A 21,240-nucleotide genomic window follows, 5' to 3' on the forward strand; every position below is an offset into this window, starting at 1 on the left:
AGAATAAATGTTTTCCTCCCACCTACAATCATTTTGCCTCAACCAGTAATGAAAGAATTATACAAACAACCGATATGTCATGTTCAAAGGTTGCTGCACACATTTGCTTGCACACCAGCAGCCAGGGAGAAAACTCAGTGTCCCAGATAACTTTAATGTAGATGGATAGGTACCCAAGATAGATGACTATCTTCATATCTCAATGCACGTAAATGTATACATTTCTTTTATTTATATTTATATATGTGTATTAGTCTAGGGTGTATATCTTCTTCTCCTAGCCTAATATCATTCCCATCCCCAAGACGGGGATTTTTCGTCAGGGAGATTTATTCTGCAAATTAAATGAGCTATAGCCCCCTTCCTCTTTCTCCTCCCCCCCCTTTTTAATGTATACTTTATTCTCAAAGCCATTGCTATTTAAATTTGTTTCTCAAGACATGCGGTTCACTTTATTTTACTTTTACTGTGTCTGGACTATTCAAAACTGACACACATAAAAAATAGCACTGCCACCCCTGAAATAGCGTCGCCTTTGTATGTACGGAGCTATAAATAAACCCTGGCAGTAAAACTTCGGCTCTTTTAAACTTTAGCCTCTCCATCTCTGTCACAGTTAGAGGCCCCGATCGGGTCTGTCTTCCTGGGGCTCGTATATGATAAAATGCTTATACAGCAGCTCACTAGCCTTCTGTTTTTTACTTAAGTAGGGAAATACTCGTAATCATGATGGGCAGGTGAGGGGTGTGCAAAGGACACAACCCAACAAACAGACACACTCCATTTGTCATTATTTAACCAGGGATGCGGGTAGCGCTGTGGGTTAAACCACAGAGCCTAGGACTTGCTGATCAGAAGGTCGGCAGTTCGAATCCCCATGATGGGGTGAGTTCCCATTGCTCAGTCCCTGCTCCTGCCAACCTAGGAGTTCGAAAACACGTCAAAGTGCAAGTAGATAAATAGGTACTGCTCTGGCAGGAAGGTAAATGGCATTTCCGTGCACTGCTCTGGTTCGCCAGAAGCGACTTAGTCATGCTGGCCACATGACTCGGAAGCTGTATGCCGGCTCCCTTGGCCAATAAAGTGAGATGAGCACTGCAACCCCAGAGTCGGTCACAACTGGACCTAATGGTCAGGGGTCCCTTTACCTTTACCTTTTAATGCTAAACTTCTGGTATCCTCCAAGTAAATCATTTTACTTTTAGCTTTCAATACACGTTACTTTTTTAAAAATGTATGCTAGTCCTGGGATTGGAGTTCTCAAGCTTGCTTTTGGCCCATATAGGTTGACTTAGGAACCAGCCTTATACTCGGTCAGACATCAGTTCTTCTATCTATGAATTACCTTTGCTGACTGGCAGCAGATCTCCAAGGTGTCAGGTGTGTGTGCTTTTCCTTGCCATGCATGGATAGGTCAAGGATCAAACTGGATCCTTTTGCATGCAAATCATGCTCGCCCCATCTAAGGATGGAGGGCTGACTTTATTGTTTGTGCTTCCACAGGAGACTGCCTAATTTGCAGTTCTCAAACCGAAGCACAGCTAGCCTTTGAAATTTTCACATCTCAGAATGTTGTGATGCAGTTCTCAAAGGAGGTAATATGTACGAAATTGTATACATTAGAGGGAAATATTCATAAAAATGCATGCCTTCATGAAAATTACAGAAATGCCTTATATTAGAGGGAACAGCTTCCAAAAAAACCATGTACATTAGAACTGCATATAAAACTGCATTTATTAGGAGACAGTCACACTTAAAATGTTGGTGATTTTTTGTGAGGTTTCATTTAAAAAATAATTGCTGCAGAAATATGGAGAGAAATATGGGCCTGGCTTTCAGATTGGAAATATGAGAAACTTAGAATACTTAAATTGACATATTCCCCATCCTAATCCCATCCCTGTTTTATGAATACAGGTTGGATACACTTAGTATCTTATATATGGATGTAAATCCTTCACTTGAGCATTGTGGAGTCATCTAGCACAGCGTGGAGAACCTTTTATCAGATCTTTCCCACAGGCCACATTTGACAGGTGGCCAGGAGCAATTTGACACTTTCCTGCTTAGTCACTGTTGCACCAAAAATCTATTTCTGGATTGTTTTCTCCAGGTGACAATCACTTCTGTATTCAGGAAAGACCAAAAAAGAGGTTCAAAATGAATGCACAAACCCAGGCAATGGTGGTGAATGGAGAATTCCCCCTTCTGCTCTATGATGTGGCTTCTGTAAGTATCAATTACAGCTCTGACTTGTCTCATTGGTTAAGAACACTGATAGGTGGGAGCAGGATCATATATCCACAAGTGATTGGTTAGAATGGTATCTGCACATTTTGTCTCCACATCGCTGTGTCTTATAAATGGAGGATTAGGAAGAGCACCGTTTGATCAACAAGACTATTGACCAGATATTAAGAAGAATTGTCAGTTGGCATCCAAAATAGGACATTCTTACAGGTGATTCCGTCTGACCGGTAATGGAACATGAGGGAGGGAAAACTCCTTGGGTCTTGGTGGTTGTTGCAGACAAGACTTCCTGCCTATAATCATCTTTGAATTGTGGTAGCGGATTATCAGAACAAAGCTTTAAATTGGTAGATGTTGCAACTCAGCTGGCCAGGCGTAACTATTAAATCACAAGAGAGAGGAATGGAAAATATCAAGAATTATTGTGGGAGTTACAATATAACTTTAGGTTATCTGTCCGACCGCTGTAAAGCCCAAATTTCCTAATCAGAGACCTCTACTCAATATCTACCATATTTGCAAAAGGACAGAACTGCCAGTTAGGGGGGAAAGGACAGTGTGTTCTTAGAATATATCAATATTAGAAATGGGGGAGGGGGAGGGAATTGGTTCACTTCTGGTTTTAATATGAAGTGTCCCAGTTTGCACTTCCTGGAAGAGTACACAGACCAAAGTAGTTATCCTTTGAAATTTCACTTCTCTGAATTTTAGTGATGTAGGTCTCCAAGCAAATGATACATAGAAACATATTTATATTGGGGAAAAGTGTGGATGAAAATGCATATGTTTGTGTGGGGAAAACTGTTTGGTGTTTTAGGAACTCTCTTTCTCCCATGGTCATGGGACTTGTTTGGCTTTCCCATCAGAAGCTGTACAGTAGGTTGCTCCTCAGCCTCATTCAAGAATTCTGGCTCCTCATCTCCAGACTGATCATGATCCAAGGCCTGGTGTGATGCTGGAGCCTCCAAGTTTTATTCTGATGAGGAATTCTTGGGCTGAAAAGCACCTATAACTTCTCCTAAATTTCAAAGAATGGTAGAAGCACAGAGGGCTGTATCTACTCCTCCTGAACTCCAAATGCAGGAAGCCCAGAGCTAGAACATCCCCAAGAGATGGTTGCTTCTTGAAGACCTCTATTAAGGGATTGTCCACCACCTTTTCTATTTGGCCCTGGGTCCCCAGTCACACCTCATCTCCCAAAACAATACCCTCCTTGTACTCTGATAATACTTCTTGCTTGCCTGGATAGAGAGGAGTTTCTGTGTATGTAGAAGCTAGCCTACTGTAAAAAGCTGGTATTTCCATTAATGCTCCACCAACCTATGTCTCTAGTCCTGCCCATCTTTGCCTAACACTACTATGTGCCCCTGAAATGTTGTCCAGATGATGACACAACCCCCAGGATGAAAATAGTTCCCCACCCCTGTCTTATCAGGGCTTGCTATAATTATGAAGTAAAGGGGATATTGGAATGTTTTCTAGCCTGACTTTGCTATTGAAGGCATGCAGCACACATGGCTGTAGAATAAACAGTGGGCAGCTTGCTTGGGTAACAATATATTCCTCTTAGAGAAAATGTTTAGCATTTTTCCTCTGACCTTGGGTTGGGGAGAAAAGAAGCAAAATTAAAATTCAAAAAGAAATTATGATGCTTTCCTGAACTGTAAGCCTCTTTCCAACCTCACCAGATGTTTGCTGTGTGCTTTGTAGTTTTTGGGCTTCATCAGAAGATTGACTTGGCATAAGGTTCTCTTGCAAATGTGTAATTAAACCCAAAAGATGTGGGGAGAAATTATGAACAAATTCACAAATTCCTGGCAAGGACATTTTAACTCACACACATAAATAGAAAGGACAGTCTTGACTACTAAATACCAATTACCTTACCCAAGAAACCTGTAGCCCATCAGAATCAAGGTGAGATTGTCGATTATGACCATACAGAAGGGCCTGATTGGATATCTATGCAAACAGTATAAATTATTGTGGTGGATAAGAAAAGGAGGATAAGACTAGCCATGGCTAACCGTCATGGTGGCTCAGCAATACCTACAGGATAAGAAGCAGTATAACAGTGGCCAGTGATCACAAGCAGGAAAAGTCTACTGTGCTCATGTTCTACTAAGAGGCTTTCCATGGGCGTCTTCTTGGCCACATGTGAGACCTGGATGCTGAACTAAATGAGCTTAGCTCTGATCCAATAAATTAATAAAATTTATATACTGCTTGACTGTGAAACAACAGCAACAGCCAAACTCCAAAGTGGTTTTGAACAAGATGAAATCCTCATCACACTTGACACGGCTTTGCAAAGGAGAAGAGGAAGCCCTGGCTTTAAGACCTGAAACAGAGATGGACTTCCTCCCCCTGTCCATAACCCTTGCAAAATACTTCTGCTGCTTTTCTCTGCAGATGGAATTTTTATATCAGCAAGCGTCTCTGGGTTGGAAATGTGAAGTCATAAGAAACAGCCTCACACTCGGGGGTGTAGGAACGGGGGTGGGAGCGGACAGCCCCGGGTGTCATCCCGGGGTGTGTGTGACAAATTACCCCCTGGGAAGATCACCATGCTGCCCCCCTGGGTGCCAATTGCCTTGCCAATTGCCCCCCTTGACACTGATCGCCGTGCCAATCACCCCCATGGGCGCTGATCACCGTGCTGATTACTGCGTCAATTGCCCCCCTCCCCGGGTGGCTTGCCCCACCCCCCCTGGGCAGCTCACCTTACCCCCCAGGTGCACAGCATGTGTGCCGTTCTAGGTGCCCAAGTGGCTAGCCCAGCCGCTGCTCACACTGAATTTGACCCCTGATACATCTAGCTTGAGGGATGCAGGTGGCACTGTGGGTTAAACCACAGAGCCTAGGACTTGCTGATCAGAAGGTTGGCGGTTCAAATCCCTGTGACAGGGTGAGCTCCCATTGCTCAGTCCCTGCTCCTGCCAACCTAACAGTTGAAAAGCGCATCAAAGTGCAAGTAAATAAATAGGTATCACTCCAGCGGGAAGGTAAATGGCCTTTCCATGCGCTGCTCTGGTTCGCCAGAAGCGGCTTAGTCATGCTGGCCACATGACCCAGAAGCTGTACGCCACCTCCCTCGGCCAATAAAGCGAGATGAGCACCGCAACCCCAGAGTCAGCTACGACTGGACCTAATGGTCGGGGGTTCCTTTACCTTCACCTTTACATCTAGCTTGGCACTGTCTATACTGCACCTCCTTGTTATCTTTGAAGGAAGGACAGTATATAAATTTGATATCTAATAATATGCTGACTAGCAGTGATTATCCAAGTTCTCAGGCAGACATCTTTCCCCAGTCTTACCCAGAGATACCATGGACTGAACTCAAGACCTTCTGCATGCATTGCAGATATTCTGCCACTGAGCCATGGCCTCTTCTCCATTCCTGACTCCGGTCTTTGCCTGCTCCTGTCTTTTATTTTCTAAATGTCACATTGATGAAGTCAATGCAAATCATGGCCTCATTTATCCATGGGAGGAATAAGAATGATGGTACGCTGAAGAAACTTCAGGAAATTGCTTTGGCAGATATCTGTCTGCAGAGGCTACTGTAGCATTTGCTCAAAGAATCATTCTCCATCTACATTTTATTACTGAACTGCACTCTTGGCATGATCCACTCAAGGTTAAACTTCTCCTTTAAAAAAAAAGTTCCAGGGATTTCAGTGGTAGAGTTAAGCCCATGCCTCAATTTCCTGTCCTGTTTTTGGCCTCCCTGTGGATACTAGTCTGTAGAAGGCTCTTTGGGGGTAAGAGCCAACAATCAGCAGTAGGGCTTTTGCTTTGTATCCAGAAAGTTCAATCTCAGACATTTCAGATAAAGATGGGAAGGATTCCCTTTTTTAAACCCTGGAGAGTTGCTGTTGTTGACAATACTGAGATGGGTGGACTAATAAGGCACCTTCCTATGTTCCTTTTTCAAATGGATAGATGATGATAGATAGATGATAGATAGATGATAGAGATGATGATGATGATGATAGAGATAGATAGATGATAGATATAGATGAGATAGATAGATAGACAGATAGATAAATAAATAGATAAATAGATAGATAGATGATAGATAGATAGATAGATAGATAGATAGATAGATAGATAGATGATAGATGGATAGATAGATAGATAGATAGATGATAGACAGATGATAGTATTTATGTTCTTTCATACCAAAATTGAACAGGAAAAAGTGCTCAACTTTGGACTACTCCCTTGTTAATATAATAGTTCCAATTCACATAGAAATGGAACAAAAGTGTATGTATTAATGAAGGTTTAAAATGATAATGCCTAAATGTGTATTTTTGAAAAGGTTTAACATGTCCCGTCCACCTCCCCGGGGGGGGGGGGAGAGTATATTAAAACCAAAGAGAGCACTCTGAGCTCCTGCTAAGTAACTGCCTGTTGTTCTCTGGTAGCTAACATGTTGGTGTCACCATTTTGAAGGGAGTTGCCTTTGAATCTTTGTCTCCCAAACTCAATGGATTGAGGGTGTAAATGAAGCTCTCCTGAAGGAAGAGTAAACAGCCTTAGCAACATACACAGGAAAATAAGTAGCAGCCTTGCTCTGTGACTATAAAACCTATTCTGCAGGGTGACTGTGCGTGGCCTTTAATTAAAGCAAGGAATTTGCACTATTGAAGAAAAAGGGCAGATAGGTTTTTTCTGCATAGACAAGGAAAATGGAACTAAAAAGAGAATTCTGATTATGGGTTTTGCATGTGCCTACTTGAGAAGTTCAAAATATTTAAAACAAGTAATACATATTTAACATTTACTACCACTGTTATAAACAATGCAAGTAAATGAAGCATAAGCCCATACTTCAACTATTCTATTAAAATAACAGTGTTTTGCATGCTCTGGATACTGGAGAACTAACGATAAATGATCCAAGATACAAAAATGTAAAAAGATTCTAAGGCATGAGTCTCAGCATGAGAAAAATGGAATATTTCCCCTGAAAATGAGGAGAACCGGGGAAGTTTTTCAGCATATTACAATATTGTAATCCACCCACCCACCCCCATTACATGCCAAGGACGTTTTGTACTCAGGAGAGGTATGCAAGAAACCAAAATATTCAACCCAATTAATACTAACATTCAATTAATATTATTAATTAAGATTAATTGATATTAATTAGAATTTGTATTCAATAATAATCATAAAATCAGGAATAAATTTCAGTTGCTTAGCAATAACCCAGACCTCAGGAAAAAAAACATAATAAGGGATGCTAGGGGGATAGGAGGAGAGGATTACATTTTTTTGTACACCAAGCTAAACCCTGATGTATCTCAGCACAGTATGATATTCCAAAACAAAGGTCTGTGTGTCATGTTAGAAGAAGCGCAGAAGCCTGCTCTCCTGGACCAGTTTTTGTCTGGAAAAGGCATGGGGCATTTTTTTATTCCGATACCTTGAGATCAGCTGGGACAAGAAAACTCCCCAGTGGCAAAAGAAATAATAATAATAAAAATCAATCTATTGTTTGAGATACTTTTTGTCCTAGACAAAAACAAAACAGAAACAGAAAGTAAACACTATCTGAGCACTTAAACCTAAACCACTGGATCAGGTTTTGTTGGAAAACCATTTATCCCAACATGTTAGATTGGCTGAGGCATTAAATAGCACCCCAAGCGTAAAATTCAGTTGAGTTTATTGCACTGTATTTTGGTCCCGAGTGATTTTTGCAAACAGAAAGGAGACATTCTGTGGCATATGACAAATATATATATCACAATATTGTGAAATTGCTTACAACTGAGCAGCTGACAATGGTCTAGAAGGGCTATGCTATAGATCTACTTTTGTGTAAAATTCTGCAGTGAAAAGTGTGCCTGGGTGTTATTCCCACCTTTGAGGTCTGGGTTGGAGTTCCATTTTGAAGAAAGTGCGAAAGCAGGAGATGTAGTGCTGCCAATTAAAATGCATGTGGGTACATGCAAGATCTCTGTGAGAAACGTTGGTGGATTCAACCACTCGTCACATGTTAATAACCCTGAGAGAGCAACAGGAGCTCATCACGGATTCAAACCACCAACCTAATAACCCAGAGGAACATTGGTTGGAAGATTCAGAATAGATAACAGAAATTATTTCTTCACACAGCACACATTTATATTGTGGGACATGCTCGCACAGGAGGCGACGGTGGTCATCAAATTGGGTGGCTTTAAAAGAGCATTAGACAAATTCATGGAGGAGAGGCCTGTCATGTTCAAATGCTGTCATGGATGCCACACCACTGTTATATTTTTCTAAATATCTCTTAAACATGTCCAATTTTTGAATAAAAGTCTGTTTTGTGTTACCTCTCAGTCTATTTGTCAAGTGTGCCATTTCGACATAGTCTGCTCAACTTTGGAGAGTTTGATCTGTAGCTCCAGATCATCTTTTATGCTTACCAGATATGCCAACAGAATTCTCACCTAAAGATATATGAAATAAGCACAGGAATTCACATTTAAAAAATGCATTTAAACATTTCCTTTGTCAACATGCACATTTTTTCTCAAAGCTCTGCTCAAAGTTTACTTTGAGAGCAAAAAAACCCCACAACACTGTGAAATAAGTGTCTTGACAAAATATGTTTAAATACCTTTCTAAATGTGAATTTCTAGGCTTTTTTAAAATGCAAGTTAATACAGATATGGGATAGAAAAGGCTTGTGGGTAAACACGTGCGTAAGTTGCACAGACTAGGAATAGATTGATTTGCCCATCCCTGGTTGGCCCATTTCTGTAATCAAACAGTAATCAAATGGTAATCAAGTTGTACATTTTACATTTTCTGAGAAGTCCTCTTGCGAATGGCTAAGTGCATGCCATTTTCATTTGCAAAGTAATTAGGCTGCCTGGTCCTCATCTACTGAACCTCCTTAAAGTGAAGCTACCTGCACCTACTGTGATGCAGATAGTCCCACTTTAATCATCACTCCTTCGCACACTATGTCTCCTTCAATGGACTCCCCACATTCAGTTGATAATTACAGTGAAGTGTAGACTTAAGGAATGAAAGAGAGGCTAATGTCAGATAAAAAAGAACCCATCCCTGCTCTCAGCTACCACATCACAGACGTCACTAATGGGAATCGTGGCAATTTAAACTACAGGGATATTTGTTCATTTCTTACATTTATAAGCCGCCTTTTGCTCCAAGTTGCTCGGGGTTGGTGTACATGGTTCTCCCTCAACTCATTTTGTCCTCACAACAAACCTGTGAGGTAGGTTCAGCTGTGAGACAGTGACTGGCCCCAGAGCAAGCTTCATGGCCGAGTGGGCATTTGAGCCCTGGTCTCTAAGGTCAAAGTCCAGCACTCTAACCACTATACCACAGTAGCTCTCCTAAGTATGGTCAGATAAATATTGTAAAAACTAGAACTTAACTATAAGTTGTCATTAGAGTCAAATATCCCACCACCATGCAAACATTTTGCTGATTTCTGCCTCCTGAATTGGTTCTCTGAATATCTGTCTGTCTGTCTGTCTGTCTGTCATCTATCTATCTTCTATATATTTTCGAAACTTGCTTGTTCACCATGCCAAGACATCAGAAACTGGTACATCCCCATTACTCAGACAATAGAGATTCTGCATCTTGCTATTCGATCACAGTTATAAGCCAATGGGTGTGTGTGTGTGTGCAGAATTCCATCCAAATTGAAATGAAGAACCTGACTGGATAAAATAAAAGGCTGGACTCTGGCCAGGAATAGAGACTGACATGTGGGGCTATTGGTCAGCTGAAGGAATATCTGAAAATTGGAGTCAGGCAGTGGACATTGTAATTTGAATCTGTTGGTTTAATTCCTACCATCTGGAGAAGCAAAAACACAAGCTTGCTCCATTTTCCATATGACACCCCCTTAAAAATTGTGGGTTCAGACCTATTAGTTGACTCCAATATGTGTTTGTGTGTGTACACACACACTTCCTATTTCAAAGTAGCATTGATAAGGATCTTCAAGCAGCAGGTCTTAAGCTTTGTTTTGGTGCTGGAAGCAGCACCTCTGGCTTCCTTGAGTCAGCAAGACCACCATCGTTACGTGGCTCCAATTATTGAATGTTTCCTCCATGTTGAACATGTGCTACCTGAACCGTATCTATTTCAAGTCTCTGTACAAGTTGCTACCTTTCCTCCCTGCCAGACCTATTCAAAGGAACTTCCTGAAACTGGCCACTTGTCAGAGTGATGTGAATGCATTTTGACATCAGCAGGACACAGAGACTGGGGTCACTTCCCTTGGCTTTTCCAATTACACAGCTTGCTTCGAGGAGCGGAATCAACCATGAATGTCATTCTACTCATGCCGGCTCGGAGGGCACTTTCCGTTCGGCCCTTGGCATTTAACCATGTTGAATTATGAATGTGCTACCAATCACTATGTTTGCCTTGGAGCAGAGGAAGGATGAATCACACAGACCTTTTTTGGAATTAGATTTTAAAGTGGACCATGCAATTTCCCCCAACCCCACCCTCCGAAAGCAAAGTTTATTGAGAAAGTCCCAGTTATCTCAAGATCTGCTGGATAACAGGAAATAACATTTGTTCATCGCAGAATCCTAAAGTAATACCTTCCTCGGCTATCTCTGTGTGCTGTGTGTTTTATCTAATATTAAACAAAAGCTGGATGGGAATCCGGACAAGTTTTGTATAATCAAAATGGCCAGCATTTCGCTATCTCCCTTCTCTGCTAACTATTCAGGAGAAACTTGTGATCAACAATTCAGCGAGAGATGAACCTTCAGAGATTCTTTGAGGGAGAGGGAAGACAAGAGAAGGGGTTAATGTTATCTTGGCCTGTACTAGAGAAACTGTATTTTTCAGTTAAATGAGACGTCTTTGGCCAGATTTCCAGTGGAGTTAGGGCTCAGAGGCCTGCCACCCCCATCCCTGAGAACTGCAAAGTTTCCTTGCACAGCATGTATGATTAGTTTATGGGTTTTATTGTAGGTTTCCCCACCCCTCTTGTTTCCCATTGCATTGATTTAATGTGCAATATAATGATTACAATGATGCTATTGTTGTTAACTGGGGCAAACTGCATTTAGAACTTATTTACGTTGAACTTCATTTCGAAACAAACTTTAAAATTCAGGCAACAAAAAAATTAACACCCATTACAATATATAACATTGTTGTTAATGTTATTTTTTTATTTATATACCACATTTCCCGCAGAATAGGAGTCAAGTCAGCTTACACAAATTAAAAGAAAACAAATAAAAGACAAAAAGCTAAAGAGATATGAAAGATAATTGTTTAAAAGTAATTAAGCTTTAATGGTATTAAAACAATAACAAACCAATCTATTAAAATACAGATAGTAAAAATATCACAGTGCTATTAAATACCCTTTCCGTAAAAGACAAAGTCAGCTCCCAGAGGTCTGTCAGAATAAAATGGTCTTTAGCTGTCAGTGGAAGTACGAGGGAATCAGTCTAACCTAGGGAGTTTCAAAATCTGGGAGCAACCACCAAGAAGGCCCTCTTCAGTGACCCCACAAAGTATGCCTGTGAGGCTAGCAGGATTGAGAGATGTGCCTCCCTTGAAAACCTTAAAGCCCAGGTAGGTCCATATGGGAGGATACAGTCCTTCAGAGATGCTGGGCTAAATCAGGTTCCTGAAAGAAATAAAGAAACTCACTGCTCACCAAATGGATGGATTACTCGTGTCCTTTCTGATGTTTCTGGACTGCAACTTCTAGCATGGACTATAGTCAATGGGGTTGGTGGGAATTGGAGTCACATCTGGAGGACCACAGATTGCTCACCGCTGCACTAATATAAAGCAGCCTAATGACAAGTGCACTAATTACGGAAAGAGCTGGCATACAGGATAGTAATAGGCATATAGCAGATAGAGGGGACGAAAGGTTCCTATTTAATTCAGTCCCAATAGTTTCTAGAAGTTTGGGGCCTATCTTGGCAGAGGGCTGCCAAGGTTCCAAAAGCAAAGAGAAGCAGGAGTGAGAGGCTGTTTCCTGGGGAACTGCAAGATGTTTGGTTGCATGGCCCCTTCATTCTCCAAGGGGACTGGAGGTCTTGCAGCAGCATTTAACAAGATCAGTTTCCTTGTGAGGGGACAGTACCGGAGACTTACAAGCTTGTTCTAATGTCTGTTTATTTATAAATAGACAAGTGGGATATATCTGAAGTTGATGACGTCCAGACAGGTGGTGTGAGACTTGAAACAGCTCCAGTCCATCAACAGCAATGACATCTCATGCAGTTCCGCAACTTTCTTCTTTACAGCAGCTTGCAAAACCTGGTCTTTTTCTTGGGTGAGATCTGAGCTGCAGAAGCCTGGTGGGCTTGTGACACAAATCCCATATGCTTTGAAAAGTTCTGTGGAAGAGAATGAGATGTCAAACTGTACAAAAACTTTACAGTAGGGGTGAGGAACCTGCAGCCTGTGGGCCAATCTTGGCCCATCACAATGCTCAAGTTGGCCTGCAAGCTCATTTCCCCCAAAGTATGTCCAATGCTGATGAGTGGGATTGAATCCTGCTGAGTGAACAGACTAGTGAAGCAGACTTCTGCAGCCAGCAGGACTGAACCATCTGCTAATCAGCTTTTGAGCTGAACTCATCAGAGTTCAATCCTGCTGTGTGCCACTTTGCCCATGGACTGTCTCGCCAGAGTGGTGCATGCTTTGGTCATCTCTCACTTGGACTACTGCAATACACTCTATGTGGGGCTACCTTTGAAGGTGACCTGAAAACTACAACTAATCCAGAATGCGGCAGCTAGACTGGTGACTGGGGGCAGCCACCGAGACCATATAACACTGGTCCTGAAAGACCTGCATTGGCTCCCAGTACGTTTCCGAGCACAATTCGAAGTGTTGGTGTTGACCTTTAAAGCCCTGAACGGCCTCGGCCCAGTTTACCTGAAGGAGCGTCTCCACCCCCATCGTTCTGCCTGGAAACTGAGGTCCAGCGCCGAGGGCCATCTGGTTGTTCCCTCACTGCGAGAAGCCAAGCTACAGGGAACCAGGCAGAGGGCCTTTTCAATATTGGCGCCTGCCCTGTGGAATGCCCTCCCATCAGATGTCAAAGCGATAAACAACTACCTGACATTTTGAGACATCTGAAAGGCAGCCCTGTTGGACCACTTATGGCTTCAAGTTTCAAGAAAGGAGATTCCGACTAAACTTTTGGAAAAACTTACTGACAGTAAGAGCTGCTCAGCCGCGGAACAGACTCCCAAGAGAAGTGGTGGTCTCTCCTTCCTTGGAGGATTTTAAACAGAGGTTGGATGGCCATCTGTCATGGATGCCTTAGCTGAGATTCCTGCATTGCAGGGGTTGGACTAGATGACCCCGGGGTCCCTTTGAACTCCAAGGTTCTATGATCAATGAATTACCTGATGGCATCATAATATTGGCAAAATTGGCCTGGGGGCAATAAACAGTTGACTAGTCAAAGCCCATATTGCTTAGGGAGGGCAGGCACAGCGACGAACTGCAGAGGAGGGCAACGAAAATGATCAAGGGTTTGGAAACCAAGCCTTATGAGTGTGGGAGTCATAAAGCCAAGGCAGAGGCTTGTAAATACCGCAGGGTGCCCCCTGACCTCGGCTGACCAGCACTCTGTGCCTTACAATGTATTAGGATGTATTGACCTTAAATGGAGTTGTGTTTCCTCTGGGCAGCGATGACCCTATATGGTGATGGGTGTAATAAAAGCCTTGACCGGATGAGGTAACGTGAGACATTGGCAAACGGCCATGCGGCTGGAGAGAACAAAGGAGAATAAATTGGGAGAGGACAGAAAAAGGAGCTGCTCTTACCATTATGAAAATACTCGCTGCCTCATTGTGTCTTTTTTCTATGCTAAGCACCATCTAATGATGGCAGACTCCGTCATATGAGGAACGTTTGAAGGAGCTGGGTATGTTTAGCCTGGAAGAGAGGAGACTGAGAGGAGGTACGATAGCAATTTTCAAATATCTAAAGGGCTGACACATGGAAGATGGAGCATACTTGTTTTCTTCTGTTCTGTAGGGTAGGACCTGAACCAATGGATTCAAGTTACAAGAAAGGAGATTCTGACTAAACATCAGTATATAATATAATAATCTTTATTGCGGTCTAACGACCCATAACATGGATTCAGAATAAAATACAGATTCATACAGACAACCTCGCAGGTGTTATTTGTTTAGTCATGGGTATGTTGATCTTTGATTCGTATGACTACTGAAACAAACTTTGCCAAGGCCACTGTGATATCATTGGACTTGTCGTCCAGAAGATATTTGATATACTAGGCTTCAGATTGACCTGGCCGATTTGCCAATAGTGGTTTAATCAATAGTTCCCTAGCTTGTCCGCAATGCAATAAAATATGCCTCTTGTAGTCAACGTCCTGAGAGCATACTCAGATCCTATTTTGATAAAGGGTACCTCTCAGTCTGCCATTTAACACTTATGATGGGAATACATTAAATCTGGCTTTGGTGAAAAGACGCCAATATGTTGGTACAGAAAAATTTCTAAGATATGCAGGTGTCTGAAAATCGAACCCATAGTGAATTCCTACTGCTAATGGGCCACAGATAACATGAGGTTGAGATCGGAGATCACTATGTGATATGTCCCAGAGCCTTTGCCTTAGAGATTCAAGGGCGGTATCATAGCCCAGATGGTACAGGAGAGAAGGTGGCATACCAATCAAAGTGGCTTTTCTAACCATAATTTGCATCCATGAGCTGGTAAACTCCTCTTTGTCTAGGTATGGAAGTAACCCCTTCCCTTGGCCAAAGATTGAGATCTTGAGCCAGTATCTCAGGTCAACCCACTATGCTTTAGTTGATAGAGGACATTCACCTGTTTCAAAAAATAGTATTGCATTTGGAACACAATTTGGAGACTAAACATCAGTAATTTCCTAATGTTCGACAGTGAGAGTCAGTTCCAACTCTACAATTCTATGATAAATCCAAGGTAGGGATATGTGGCAGCTCCTGAGACATATTAGTATCCTTTCCAAGTTCGGTTTTGTTCCCTCAAAATTCATTACCTGAAGGTGGTCCCTAATAAGATTCTTAGGTTCTTTGCCTTCAGTGATCTGTCCAAGAAGCCATGGAATTTATGAATCATCTACTGGCAACCATAAGTGTCCCTACACATAGAGAGCGACACACACCCCTTTGATATCTTCTGATAAAACAGCCTTTTCTGCTTTTTACCAAACCAGAAAATCCTTGATGGAATCCAGCATCTTTGTTTGCATCTTGGGATGAGGGTTCTTTTCTTTTCTTTTTTTAATTCCTTGTACAGACTCTTCAGCAGTGAGGATTACTGCTTAAATGTCAGCATCTGCATCTCTACTTTGATGATCTGATTATTACTTCTTACAATCTGCTCAGTGGTTCTGATCTATCTTTTCACAGTTTCTTTGTTGCTAATCTTGTCAGAGCAGTCTTCCTGCATGAACTTCCATTTTTTTTAAGGGAGGAGGTTGGGGGGAAAGTTACTAAGACGTTCATGCTAATATCTCTAGTCTCTTTCATGCCAAGGGCTTCATAACAGGATGCAGCAGATATTCCCCACTGCTGATATTGTCTTATTTATCCTTGGATTTAAACCCTGGTTTTCATCCATCACACATACGTGAGGTCTCAGGGGTTGCAAACATTCTTCTGTCCCTGCATGCCGCTCCATTTCCCTTCTTGTGGAACTTGGAAACTTTTTTAAAAAACCAAAATGGTTACACATACCATTTACTGCAGGTGTTTTATTTAAAGGATTTATAGTTTGCTATTCATTTAAAAAAGCAGGTACAAGATCACAATAGCAATAAGATGAATAAATAGTGCTTAAACTCAGCATCAAGGGACACGGGTGGCACTGTGGTCTAAACCACTGAGCCTAGGGCTTGCCGATCGGAAGGTCGGCAGTTTGAATCCCCGTGACGGGGTGAGCTTCCATTCCTCTGTCCCTGCTCCTGCCCACCTAGCAGTTCGAAAGCACATAGTTCTTTCGTTCAAGTAGATAAATAGGTACTGCTCTGGTGGGAAGGTAAACGGCATTTCCGTGCACTGCTCTGGTTTCACCAGAAGCGGCTTAGTCATGCTGGCCACATGACTCGGAAAAAACTGTCTGCGGACAAACGTCGGCTCCCTCGGCCTGTAAAGCGAGATGAGCGCCGCAACCCGAGTCATTCATGACTGGACTTAACTGTCAAGGGTCCCTTTACCTTTTTAAACTCAGCATCAGTACAGTGCAAGAATAAGATCAGCACATCTGACCACCTTGAGCTCTTTGGAGGAAAGTTGGGATATGCATAATAAACATAAAATAATAAGGGAACAGGCAAGCAGCCTTTGATGCATCTGGATCAGCATTGCCTACAATTATTGGCAACAATTCTTTGACACTGCAGGCAGAGGGCATTCCCATCCCGACCTGGAAATACTGGAGATTCACCCCGAGATCATCTGCAAGCAACGCAGATGCTCTAAAAATCTCCTGTGGTCTGAACTCTCCAGCCTTACTGAATGCCCACACTACAGGGGAACACATGAAGCGATGTCTTCTTACATGGAGCTTGTATTGATCAGTATGTGTGATCAGCTGGGGAGCCTGGAGAGTGTGGGGAAAACTGGAAAGAAACACACAGTCCACACTTGGCTGCTTCATAATGATAAGGTCTTACAGTAGGAACCCACAGGAACTCTAAAGACAACTCTGCAGAAATCCAGCATGGGGGAGAAACTTTCAGGAAATTGGAGGACAGATTTTGACACAGAACTATACTGAATATATGAACCATCCTTGATGTCAGAAAACTGCTGTCTGTAGAAAGCTAGCATGTAAAAGAGAAAGTGTTTAGCACATATGTTTTCTTACGTTTGTGGATAAATTTTATTATTCACACTTTCAGAAACAATAATTCACCCCAAACACAACCACATCCTAAAAGTTGAATTCTCTGCATTTTACAATGCAGTTCTTCTGTCAAGTAACATGTACATAAATCTGTACGCTAGGGTCAAGCATATACAAATTGTGTATATTAATGAAAAGAAGATACAAAAATTGTATCAAGGCAAATGGCTCACTCTGTGTGTGCATATGCTCACAGGGCAAAATTGCACGAAAATGTGTAAATTGGGAGAAATTCACACTGAAATGCTGGTGAATTTTCAGGAGGACTTTTAAAAAAAAAAAAAAAATTGCAGACTGGGGAGAATGACATAGGCTATGAGATTAACCCCACTCAATGGACCAGAATGTGGTCTAAACCCCCCTTTAAATCCATATCAACGAAAAGAAAAGAACTCACACTGAAACTCACCTACAGGTGGTACCTAACACCAAGGAAACTAGCGCTAATACACCCAGGAACCTCACCAAAATGCTGGAGAGGGTGCACCTCCACAGGCACATACCTCCACATGTGGTGGGAGTGTCCCAAAATCCAACTATTCTGGACAACAGCCATGCAAGAAATATGTAAAATAACAAAGCAAGTATTAGACTTCACCCCAGAATTGGCCCTACTAAACATCTTCCAAGACAACAATGCCCATTTACTCCACAAAGAACTCATAACCCACCTACTTTCAGCAGCCAGAAACACCATAACCAGACACTGGAGAGACCTGTCAGGAGTAAGCATGGACCAATGGTACCAAATAGTATGGGAAACAGCCCTACTAGAAAAATTAACTAACAAACTGAAACTGACACGGGGACAAACAGAAGAAGACACCTTCACCCCGGTATGGCTCCCCTTTATCACATACACAGCCCAACAGGACAATGACAATAATCCACCAACAGCATACAAATCAATATGGCTAACTTGATCCAAAGCACCCACCCACCTCACTCACACACGAAAACAAAGATCACCACAGCCAATCACATCCTAGGCCAACCCCAACCTCTCTCACCACCAAAGGAACACAAGTGAACAACACAAGCACGCTGACACCAAACTACATACATTAAGCATAATAGAAACACCGCTACCCCACCCCACCCCCATCCATCTCCCCTCCTTCCACCCTCCTTTCTTCTTTCCCCCCCCCCTTTTCTTTTTTCTTCTCCCCCTAATGCCTCAACAAATGAAATGGATTTGTAAAAATGTTACGCGGGAAAAAAAAACAAAACGAGGCATTACACTTACACTGTAAAACAAGAAAACCCTTAATAAAATATATATATATATAAATAAATAAAAAAATAAAATACAATAAATAAATAAATAAATAAATAAATTGCAGACTGATTTAGAAATGTTGAGAAATGAACTGAAAATGTGAAACCGCGAAACTGAGAGTCACCAAAATTGATATTCACCCATTCGTTTCCGAGCACAATGTACGTTTCTGAGCACAATTCAAAGTGTTGGTGCTGACCATTAAAGCCCTAAACGGCCTCGGCCCAGTGTATCTGAAGGAGGGTCTCCACCCCATCGTTCTAGCCGGACACTGAGGTCCAGCTCCAAGGGCCTTCTGGCGGTTCCCTCGCTGTGAGAAGCCAAGTTACAGGGAACCAGCCAGAGGGCCTTCTTGGTAGTGGCACCTGCCCTGTGGAACACCCTCCCACCAGATGTCAAAGAGAACAACAACTACCAGACTTTTAGAAGACATCTGAAGGCAGCCCTGTTTAGGGAAGCTTTTAATGTTTGATGTTTTTACAGTATTTTAATATTTTTTTGGAAGCCGCCCATAATGGCTGGGGAAGCCCAGCCAGATGGGCGGAGTAGAAATAAATTATTATTATTGTTATTGTTATTGTTGTTGTTATTGTTATTGTTATTGTTATTGTTATTGTTATTATTGTTATTATTATCCCTTGATGGAACACTCAATTTTGTTTGTTGGTGGGTGTCCAGGGTGCCACTGTGTGTGAAAAAAATGATGCCACAGATGAGAGCAAAAGGAAACGAAGCTGAGAAGAGCGTCAACGACACAACGGGGGGAAATATTTACAACAAGTGCAGGCAAACAAACAAGCAAACAAAGAAAGAGTGGCCAAAATTGGGAGGCACTTTCTGACACTCGTGGAAATGAGACACGTCATCTGAGCCTCCAATCCTAATCATGAAACTCTCTCTCAAATTACCATACAAGAGCGGATGAGAGCCACTTGGATCCCACATGGAATTCACACTACATTTGTTCGCAGGGAAGCAACTAGCTGAAACGGAGTGTGCAAAAGGCTACTGAGAGACTCCTTACCATTTGCCACATTAACACAGAGCATTAAGAGCCCCCGATTGCACAATGAAATGAATAACATCTCTGGGAGTTGCTTTTGTTTAAACACCCCATTCTGCGCTCTCCCAATCTCTCTCTCTCCCTCCCTCTCTCTCTCTCTCTCTTTTGTATACTTCTCGGCAAACACTCCAGAGCAAGAGAAAAGGCAGAACATTGTGTATCGTTACTGCTTTTAATAGCTCAGGCAGAGCTGGCGCGGCATTGTGTAGGAGAATCACTACAAAATGTTCTGCATCGAAGCAAATGCTTTGTACCAGAGGGGAGAGAGGGGGAAAATATCACTCCTCAGGGACACCTTGTTCCTTCTTGGGGGGGGGGGGAGTAGTTTTGTTATTATTATTATTACTATTATGAGACAAATTGGAGAGCAACTTAATTGGATGTATTGCAAAACAGCTGGGAGAGTAAAGGCGAGAAAGGGAACGCAAGCCGTGCATTGAAAGGAAGGGACTATTTATTTCATAAATATTTCACAGACGAGAATCTTTCAGACAGAGGCATCCACATAAAAGGGAGAAAGTGGGAAAGAGACCCTCTTAATATAAAGGATGCTGAGAATATTGGTGATGGGTATTGAGTGCAATCAGTTTAGCTGTTGCTTAGCATTAGAAGAGAAAGAGGCAGATAAACCAAGGACCATCTCATGCCATTAGGTCATCTAACTTAGTACCGTCAACAATGGCTAACAGTGACTTTCCAGGATTCCTGGCAGGGCACGTCCCACTTATTTCTAGTTTATGTTTTATTTACTCCTGCAACCAAGTTGGTGCCAAGCATATTGCCCTCCTTTCCTTGGATCACATCAGCAAGGCCAAGGTGTGTGTGTGTGTGTTGTCATCTGGGCAGCCCAGGACTCCAGACACACCACCCAGGCTTGTGCCCACAGAGGTCCCTTTGTTGCAATAGCAACACAAGAAGCAGCAGTTATGATCAATGGTCAGGAAAACTGGACCACTGAAAACCTTGTCCGCAGAGGTCATCACAGACCACCGCAAGCAGATGAAGCAATGGGCAGAGCACTATCAAGAACTGTACTCATGGGGGGAAAGAAATACCAAGGTTTATTTGCTGCAGCACAACTGGAAGCCTTCATCTGCCCCAGCTGCCCCAGCTGCAACAAAACATCTCTCTCCCGTATTGGTTGCAGGTACTGCAACCTTCCAATAGTTTGACTTCACTCTGAAAGGTGCACTCATCCATTGTCACATGAAACAGACAGATGCCAACAACTACCAACAAGAACTTAATGTATTTATACCTCACCATTCCCTCAAGCTGGGATTCAAGGTGGCTAGCAACATGAAAAGCAAAAACATAATCACAAAATACAAATTAATCAACACAATGGTTTTAACACTTGATGTTTTTATTATGTTTTTAGATATGCTGTAAGCCAGAGTGGCTGGAAAAACCCAGCCAGATGGGTGGGGTATAAATAATAACATTATTGTTGTTACTATTAAAGCAGTAGCTAAAATACACTAAAACACATTTAATGTACTGATTGCCCTGATAGCATTGTCTGCACCATACTTTTCAAAGGCCTGTTTGAATAAGGTCTTAACCTGCCAGCAGAAAGATAACAAGGAGGGAGGTAGTCTAACATGTCTTGGGAGGGAATTCCACAATATTGGAGCAGCCACAGAAAACATCTGTTATGTCACCACCAACCATGCCTCTGGTTTTTGATGGGGCGAAGGCAGTGTTTCCCAAACTTGGGTCT

Source organism: Podarcis cretensis (genome assembly GCF_951804945.1).
Source record: "Podarcis cretensis genome assembly, chromosome: 11".
NCBI lineage: Eukaryota > Metazoa > Chordata > Lepidosauria > Squamata > Lacertidae > Podarcis > Podarcis cretensis.